This window comes from Triticum dicoccoides, chromosome 6B (assembly GCF_002162155.2).
Source record: "Triticum dicoccoides isolate Atlit2015 ecotype Zavitan chromosome 6B, WEW_v2.0, whole genome shotgun sequence".
NCBI lineage: Eukaryota > Viridiplantae > Streptophyta > Magnoliopsida > Poales > Poaceae > Triticum > Triticum dicoccoides.
The window spans coordinates 471701215-471710254 of record NC_041391.1 but is presented as its reverse complement, the minus strand read 5'-3'; positions in this window follow the sequence as shown (position 1 = coordinate 471710254).

Genomic DNA, 9040 nt, shown 5'->3' with positions numbered 1-9040 from the left:
TCGCAATTAACTCATTAGTTGCAATGCTTGCAAGGCTTAAGTGATGTGCATTACCGAGAGGGCCCATAGATACCTCTCCGACAATCAGAGTGACAAATCCTAATCTCGAAATATGCCAACCCAACAAGTACCTTTGGAGACACCAGTAGAGCACCTTTATAATCACCCAGTTACGTTGTGACGTTTCGTAGCACACAAAGTGTTCCTCGGTAAACGGGAGTTGCATAATCTCATAGTCATAGGAACATGTGTAAGTCATGAAGAAAGCAATAGCAATATACTAAACGATCGGGTGCTATGCTAACGGAATGGATCAAGTCAATCACATCATTCTCCTAATGATGTGATCTCATTAATCAAATGACAACTCTTTGTCCATGGCTAGCAAACATAACCATCTTTGATTAATGAGCTAGTCAAGTACAGGCATACTAGTGACACTCAGTTTGTCTATGTATTCACACATGTATTATGTTTCCGGTTAATACAATTCTAGCATGAATAGTAAACATTTATCATGAAATAAGGAAATAAATAATAACTTCATTATTGCCTCTAGGGCATATTTCCTTCACTACCGACGTAGGGCTTCGCCTAAGCACCGCTGCAGAATTAACGAGGTGGACTATGGTGGAGGGAGGCACCGCACATGGCTAAAAGATCAAGCGATCAATTGTTGTGTCTATGAGGTTCCCCCTGCCCCAGTATATAAAGGAACAAGGGGGTGCGGCCGGCCAAGGGGAGAGGCGCGCCGGGAGGAGTCCTACTCCCACCGGGAGTAGGACCCCCCCCCCCCTTTCCTAGTTGGATTAGGACTTGGGAGGGGGGAAAGAGGAGGGAGAGAGGAAGGAAGGGGGGCGCCGCCCCCCTCTCCTTGTCCTATTTGGACTAGGGGGGAGGGGCGCGCGGCCCAGCCCTGGCTGCCTCTCCTCTTCTCCGTAAAGGCCTACTAAGGCCCATTAACCTCCCGAGGGGTTCCGGTAACCTCCTGGTACTCCGGTAAAATCCCGATTTCACCCGGAACACTTCCGATATCCAAACTGAAGGAAATATGCCCTAGAGGCAATAATAAATTTATTATTTATTTCCTCATATCATGATAAATGTTTATTATTCATGCTAGAATTGTATTAACCGGAAACATGATACATGTGTGAATACATAGACAAACTTAATGTCACTAGTATGCCTCTACTTGACTAGCTCATTAATCAAAGATGGTTATGTTTCCTAACCATAGACATGTGTTGTCATTTGATTAAAGAGATCACATCATTAGGAGAATCATGTGATTGAGTTGACCCATTCCGTTAGCCTAGCACTTGATCGTTTAGTATTTTGCTATTGCTTTCTTCATGACTTATACAAAGTTCCTACAACTATGAGATTATGCAACTCCCGTTTACCGGAGGAACACTTTGTGTGCTACCAAACGTCACAACGTAACTGGGTAATTATAAAGGAGCTCTATAGGTGTCTCCAAAGATAGATGTTGAGTTGGCGTATTTCGAGATTAGGTTTTGTCACTCCGATTGTCGGAGAGGTATCTTTGGGCCCTCTCGGTAATGCACATCACTATAAGCCTTGCAAGCAATGTGGCCAATGAGTTGGTTACGGAATGATGCATTACATAACGAGTAAAGAGACTTGCCGGTAACGAGATTGAACTAGGTATTGAATACCGACGATCGAATCTCGGGCAAGTAACATACCGATGACAAAGGGAACAACGTATGTTGTTATGCGGTTTGACCGATAAAGATCTTCGTAGAATATGTAGGAGCCAATATGAGCATCCAGGTTCCGCTATTGGTTATTGACCGGAAACAGTTCTAGGTCATGTCTACATAGTTCTCGAACCCGTAGGGTCCGCACGCTTAAAGTTACGATGACAGTTTCATTATGAGTTTGTATGTTTTGATGTACCGAAGGTTGTTCGGAGTCCCGGATGTGATCACGGACATGACGAGGAGTCTTGAAATGGTCGAGACATAAAGAATGATATATTGGAACACTATATTTGGATATCGGAATTGTTCCGGGAGAAATCGGGATTTTTCCGGAGTACCGGGGGTTACCGGAACCCCCCCGGGGGTTAATGGGCCTACATGGGCCCTAAGGGAGAAGAGGAGGGTTGGCCAGGGCAGGCCACGCGCCCCTCCCCCTCTAGTCCGAATAGGACAAGGAAGGGGCGGCGGCGCCCCCCTTTCCTCTTTCTCCTTCCCCCTTTCCTTCTCCTACAAGGCAAGAGGGGGGAGTCCTACTCCCGGTGGGAGTAGGACTCCTCCAGGCGCACCCCTAGGGGCCGACCGCACCTCCCCCTCCCTCCTTTATATACGAGGGCAGGGGCACCCCATAACACACAAGTTGATCTTCGTGATCGTTCCTTAGCCGTGTGTGGTGCCCCCCTTCACCATATTCCACCTCGGTCGTATCGTTGTGGTGCTTAGGCGAAGCCCTGCGTCGGTAGAACATCATCATCGTCACCACGCCATCATGCTGACGGAACTCATCCCCGACACCCTGCTGGATCGGAGTCCGGGGATCGTCATCGAGCTGAACGTGTGCTGAACTCGGAGGCGCCGTACGTTCGGTGCTTGGATCGGTCAGATCGTGAAGACGTACGACTACATCAACCGCGTTTTCATAATGCTTCCGCTTTCGGTCTACGAGGGTACGCGGACACACTCTCCCCTCTCGTTGCTATGCATCACCATGATCTTGCGTGTGCGTAGGAAATTTTTTGAAATTACTACGTTCCCCAACAGTGGTCTCAGAGCCAGGTTTTATGCGTTGATGTTATTTGCACGAGTAGAACACAAGTGAGTTGTGGGCGATACAAGTCATACTGCTTACCAGCATGTCATACTTTGGTTCGGCGGTATTGTTGGATGAAGCGGCCCGGACCGACATTACGCGTACGCTTACGCGAGACTGGTTTTACTGTCGTGCTTCGCATAGAGGTGACTAGCGGGTGTCTGTTTCTCCAACTTTAGTTGAGCCGAGTGTGGCTATGCCCGGTCTTTGCGAAGGTTAAAACAACACTAACTTGACGAACTATCGTTGTGGTTTTGATGCGTAGGTAAGAACGGTTCTTACTCAGCCCGTAGCAGCCACGTAAAAATTTGCAACAACAAAGTAGAGGACGTCTAACTTGTTTTTGCAGGGCATGTTGTGATGTGATATGGTCAAGATGTGATGCTATATTTTATTGTATGAGATGATCATGTTTTGTAACCGAAGTTATCGGCAACTAGCAGGAGCCATATGGTTGTCGCTTTATTGTATGAAATGCAAACACCCTATAATTGCTTTACTTTATCACTAAGCGGTAGCAATAGTCGTAGAAGCAATAGATGGCGTAACGACAACGATGCTACGATGGAGATCAAGGTGTCGCGCCGGTGATGATGGTGATCACGATGGTGCTTCGGAGATGGAGATCACAAGCACAAGATGATGATGGCCATATCATATCACTTATATTGATTGCATGTGATGTTTATCCTTTATGCATCTTATCTTGCTTTGATTGACGGTAGCATTTTAAGATGATCTCTCACTAAATTATCAAGAAGTGTTCTCCCTGAGTATGCACCTTGTGAAAGTTCTTCGTGCTGAGACACCACGTGATGATCGGGTGTGATAGGCTCTACGTTCAAATACAACGGGTGCAAAATAGTTGCACACGCGAAATACTCAGGTTAAACTTGACAAGCCTAGCATATACAGATATGGCCTCGGAACACAGGGACCAAAAGGTCGAGCGTGAATCATATAGTAGATATGATCAACATAGTGATGTTCACCATTGAAAACTACTCCATCTCACGTGATGATCGGACATGGTTTAGTTGATTTGGATCACGTGATCACTTAGATGACTAGAGAGATGTCTGTCTAAGTGGGAGTTCTTCAATAATATGATTAATTGAACTTAAATTTATCATGAACTTAGTGCCTGATAGTATTTTGCTTGTCTATGTTTGTTGTAAATATATGGCTCGTGTTGTTGTTCCGTTGAATTTTAATGTGTTCCTTGAGAAAGCTAAGTTGAAAGATGATGGTAGCAATTACACGGACTGGGTCCGTAACCTGAGGATTATCCTCATTGCTGCACAGAAGAATTACGTCCTGGAAGCACCGCTGGGTGCCAGGCCTGCTGCAGATGCAACTGACGACGTTAAGAACGTCTGGCAAAGCAAAGCTGATGACTACTCGATAGTTCAGTGTGCCATGCTTTACGGTTTGGAACAGGGTCTTCAACGACGTTTTGAACGTCATGGAGCATATGAGATGTTCCAGGAGTTGAAGTTAATATTTCAAGCAAATGCCCGGACTGAGAGATATGAAGTCTCCAATAAGTTCTACAGCTGCAAGATGGAGGAGAATAGTTCTGTTAGTGAGCACATACTCAAAATGTCTGGGTATAATAATCACTTGATTCAACTGGGAGTTAATCTTCCGGATGATAGCGTCATTGACAGAATTCTTCAATCACTGCCACCAAGCTACAAGAGCTTCGTGATGAACTATAACATGCAAGGGATGGATAAGACGATTCTCGAGCTCTTCGCAATGCTAAAGGCTGCGGAGGTAGAAATCAAGAAGGAGCATCAAGTGTTGATGGTCAACAAGACCACTAGTTTCAAGAAAAAGGGCAAAGGGAAGAAGAAGGGGAACTTCAAGAAGAACAGCAAACAAGTTGCTGCTCAGGAGAAGAAACCCAAGTCTGGACCTAAGCCTGAAACTGAGTGCTTCTATTGCAAGAAGACTGGTCACTGGAAGCGGAACTGCCCCAAGTATTTGGCGGATAAGAAGGATGGCAAGGTGAACAAAGGTATATGTGATATACATGTTATTGATGTGTACCTTACTAATGCTCGCAGTAGCACCTGGGTATTTGATACTGGTTATGTTGCTAATATTTGCAACTCGAAACAGGGGCTACGGATTAAGCGAAGATTGGCTAAGGACGAGGTGACGATGCGCGTAGGAAATGGTTCCAAAGTCGATGTGATCGCGGTCGGCACGCTACCTCTACATCTACCTTCGGGATTAGTTTTAGACCTAAATAATTGTTATTTGGTACCAGCGTTGAGCATGAACATTATTTCTGGATCTTGTTTGATGCGAGACGGTTATTCATTTAAATCAGAGAATAATGGTTGTTCTATTTATATGAGTAATATCTTTTATGGTCATGCACCCTTGAAGAGTGGTCTATTTTTATTGAATCTCGATAGTAGTGATACACATATTCATAATGTTGAAGCCAAAAGATGCAGAGTTGATAATGATAGTGCAACCTATTTGTGGCACTGCCGTTTAGGTCATATCGGTGTAAAACGCATGAAGAAACTCCATACCGATGGACTTTTGGAACCACTTGATTATGAATCACTTGGTACTTGCGAACCGTGCCTCATGGGCAAAATGACTAAAACGCCGTTCTCCGGTACTATGGAGAGAGCAACACATTTGTTGGAAATCATACATACAGATGTATGTGGTCCAATGAATGTTGAGGCTCGTGGCGGATATCGTTATTTTCTCACCTTCACAGATGATTTAAGCAGATATGGGTATATCTACTGAATGAAACATAAGTCTAAAACTTTTGAAAAGTTCAAAGAATTTCAGAGTGAAGTTGAAAATCATCGTAACAAGAAAATAAAATTTCTACGATCTGATCGTGGAGGAGAATATTTGAGTTACGAGTTTGGTTTACATTTGAAACAATGCGAAATAGTTTCGCAACTCACGCCACCCGAAACACCACAATGAAATGGTGTGTCCGAACATCGTAATCGTACTTTACTGGATATGGTACGATCTATGATGTCTCTTACTAATTTACCGCTATCGTTTTGGGGTTATGCTTTAGAGACAGCCGCATTCACATTAAATAGGGCACCATCGAAATCCGTTGAGACGACGCCTTATGAACTGTGGTTTGGTAAGAAACCAAAGTTGACGTTTCTTAAAGTTTGGGGCTGCGATGCTTATGTGAAGAAACTTCAACCACATAAGCTCGAACCCAAATCGGAGAAATGTGTCTTCATAGGATACCCAAAAGAGACAATTGGGTACACCTTCTATCACAGATCTGAGGGCAAGATTTTCGTTGCTAAATTCGGATCCTTTCTAGAGAAGGAGTTTCTCTCGAAAGAAGTGAGTGGGAGGAAAGTAGAACTTGATGAGGTAACTGTACCTGCTCCCTTATTGGAAAGTAGTTCATCACAAGAACCGGTTCCTGTGACAACTACACCAATTAGTGATGAAGCTAATGATATTGATCATGAATCTTCAGATCAAGTTTCTACTGAACCTTGTAGGTCTACCAGAGTAAGATCCACACCAGAGTGGTACGGTAATCCTGTTCTGAAAGTCGTGTTACTTGACCCTGGCGAACCTGCGAACTATGAGGAAGCGATGATGAGCCCAGATTCCGCAAAATGGCTTGAAGCCATGAAATTTGAGATAGGACCCATGTATGAGAACAAAGTATGGACTTTGGTTGACTTGCCCGATGATCGGCAAGCTATTGAGAATAAATGGATCTTCAAGAAGAAGACTGACGCTGATGGTAATATAACTGTCTACAAAGCTCAACTTGTTGCAAAAGGTTTTCGACAAGTTCAAGGGGTTGACTACGATGAGACTTTCTCACCCGTAGTGATGCTTAAGTCTGTCCGAATCATGTTAGCAATTGCCGCATTTTATGATTATGAAATTTGGCAAATGGATGTAAAAACTGCATTCCTGAATGGATTTCTGGAAGAAGAGTTGTATATGATGCAACCAGAAGGTTTTGTCGATCCAAAAGGTGCTAACAAAGTGTGCAAGCTCCAGCAATCCATTTATGGACTGGTGCAAGCATCTCGGAGTTGGAATAAACGCTTTGATAGTGTGATCAAAACATATGGTTTTATATAGACTTTTGGAGAAGCCTGTATTTACAAGAAAGTGAGTGGGAGCTCTGTAGCATTTTTGATATTATATGTAGATGACATATTGTTAATTGGAAATGATATAGAATTTCTGGATAGCATAAAGGGATACTTGAATAAAAGTTTTTCAATGAAAGACCTCGGTGAAGCTGCTTACATATTGGGCATCAAGATCTATAGAGATAGATCAAGACGTTTAATTGGACTTTCACAAAGCACATACCTTGATAAAGTTTTGAAAAAGTTCAAAATGGATCAGGCAAAGAAAGGGTTCTTGCCTGTATTGCAAGGTTTGAAGTTGAGTCAGACTCAATGCCCGACCATAGTAGAAGATAGAGAGAAAATGAAAGATGTTCCCTATGCTTCAGCCATAGGCTCTATCATGTATGCAATGCTGTGTACCAGACCTGATGTATGCTTAGCAATAAGTTTAGCAGGGAGGTACCAAAGTAATCCAGGAGTGGATCACTGGACAGCGGTCAAGAACATCCTGAAATACCTGAAAAGGACTAAGGATATGTTTCTCGTTTATGGAGGTGACAAAGAGCTAGTCGTATATGGTTACGTCGATGCAAGCTTTGACACTGATCCGGACGATTCCGAATCGCAAACCGGATACGTGTTTTTATTAAACGGTGGAGCTATAAGATGGTGCAGTTCTAAACAAAGCGTCGTGGTGGAATCTACATGCGAAGCGGAGTACATAGCTGCTTCGGAAGCAGCAAATGAAGGAGTCTGGATGAAGGAGTTCATTTCTGATCTAGGTGTCATACCTAGTGCATCGGGACCAATGAAGATCTTCTGTGACAATACTGGTGCAATTGCCTTGGCAAAGGAATCCAGATTTCACAAGAGGACCAAGCACATCAAGAGACGCTTCAATTCCATCCGGGACCAAGTCCAGGTGGGAGGCATAGAGATTTGCAAGATACATACGGATCTGAATGTAGCAGACCCGTTGACTGAGCCTCTTCCACGAGCAAAACATGATCAGCACCAAGACTCCATGGGTGTTAGAATCCTTACTATGTAATCTAGATTATTGACTCTAGTGCAAGTGGGAGACTGAAGGAAATATACCCTAGAGGCAATAATAAAGTTATTATTTGTTTCCTCATATCATGATAAATGTTTATTGTTCATGCTAGAATTGTATTAACCGGAAACATGATACATGTGTGAATACATAGACAAACTTAATGTCACTAGTATGCCTCTACTTGACTAGCTCATTAATCAAAGATGGTTATGTTTCCTAACCATAGACATGTGTTGTCATTTGATTAAAGAGATCACATCACTAGGAGAATGATGTGATTGACTTGACCCATTCCGTTAGCCTAGCACTTGATCGTTTAGTATGTTGCTATTGCTTTCTTCATGACTTATACAAAGTGCCTACAACTACGAGATTATGCAACTCCTGTTTACCGGAGAAACACTTTGTGTGCTACCAAATGTCACAACATAACTGGGTGATTATAAAGGAGCTCTACAGGTGTCTCCAAAGATAGATGTTGAGTTGGCGTATTTCGAGATTAGGTTTTGTCACTCCGATTGTCGGAGAGGTGTCTCTAGGCCCTCTCGGTAATGCACATCACTATAAGCCTTGCAAGCAATGTGGCCAATGAGTTGGTTATGGAATGATGCATTACGTAACGAGTAAAGAGACTTGCCGGTAACAAGATTGAACTAGGTATTGAATACCGACGATCGAATCTTGGGCAAATAACATACCGATGATAAAGGGAACAACGTATGTTGTTATGCGCTTTGACCGATAAAGATCTTCGTAGAATATGTAGGAGCCAATATGAGCATCCAGGTTCCGCTATTGGTTATTGACCGGAAACAATTCTAGGTCATGTCTACATAGTTCTCGAACCCGTAGGGTCCACACGCTTAAAGTTACGATGACAATTTCATTATGAGTTTGTATGTTTTGATGTACCGAAGGTTGTTCGGAGTCCCGGATGTGATCACGGACATGACGAGGAGTCTCGAAATGGTCGAGACATAAAGATTGATATATTGGAAGCCTATATTTGGATATCGGAATTGTTCCGGGAGAAATCGGGATTTTTCCG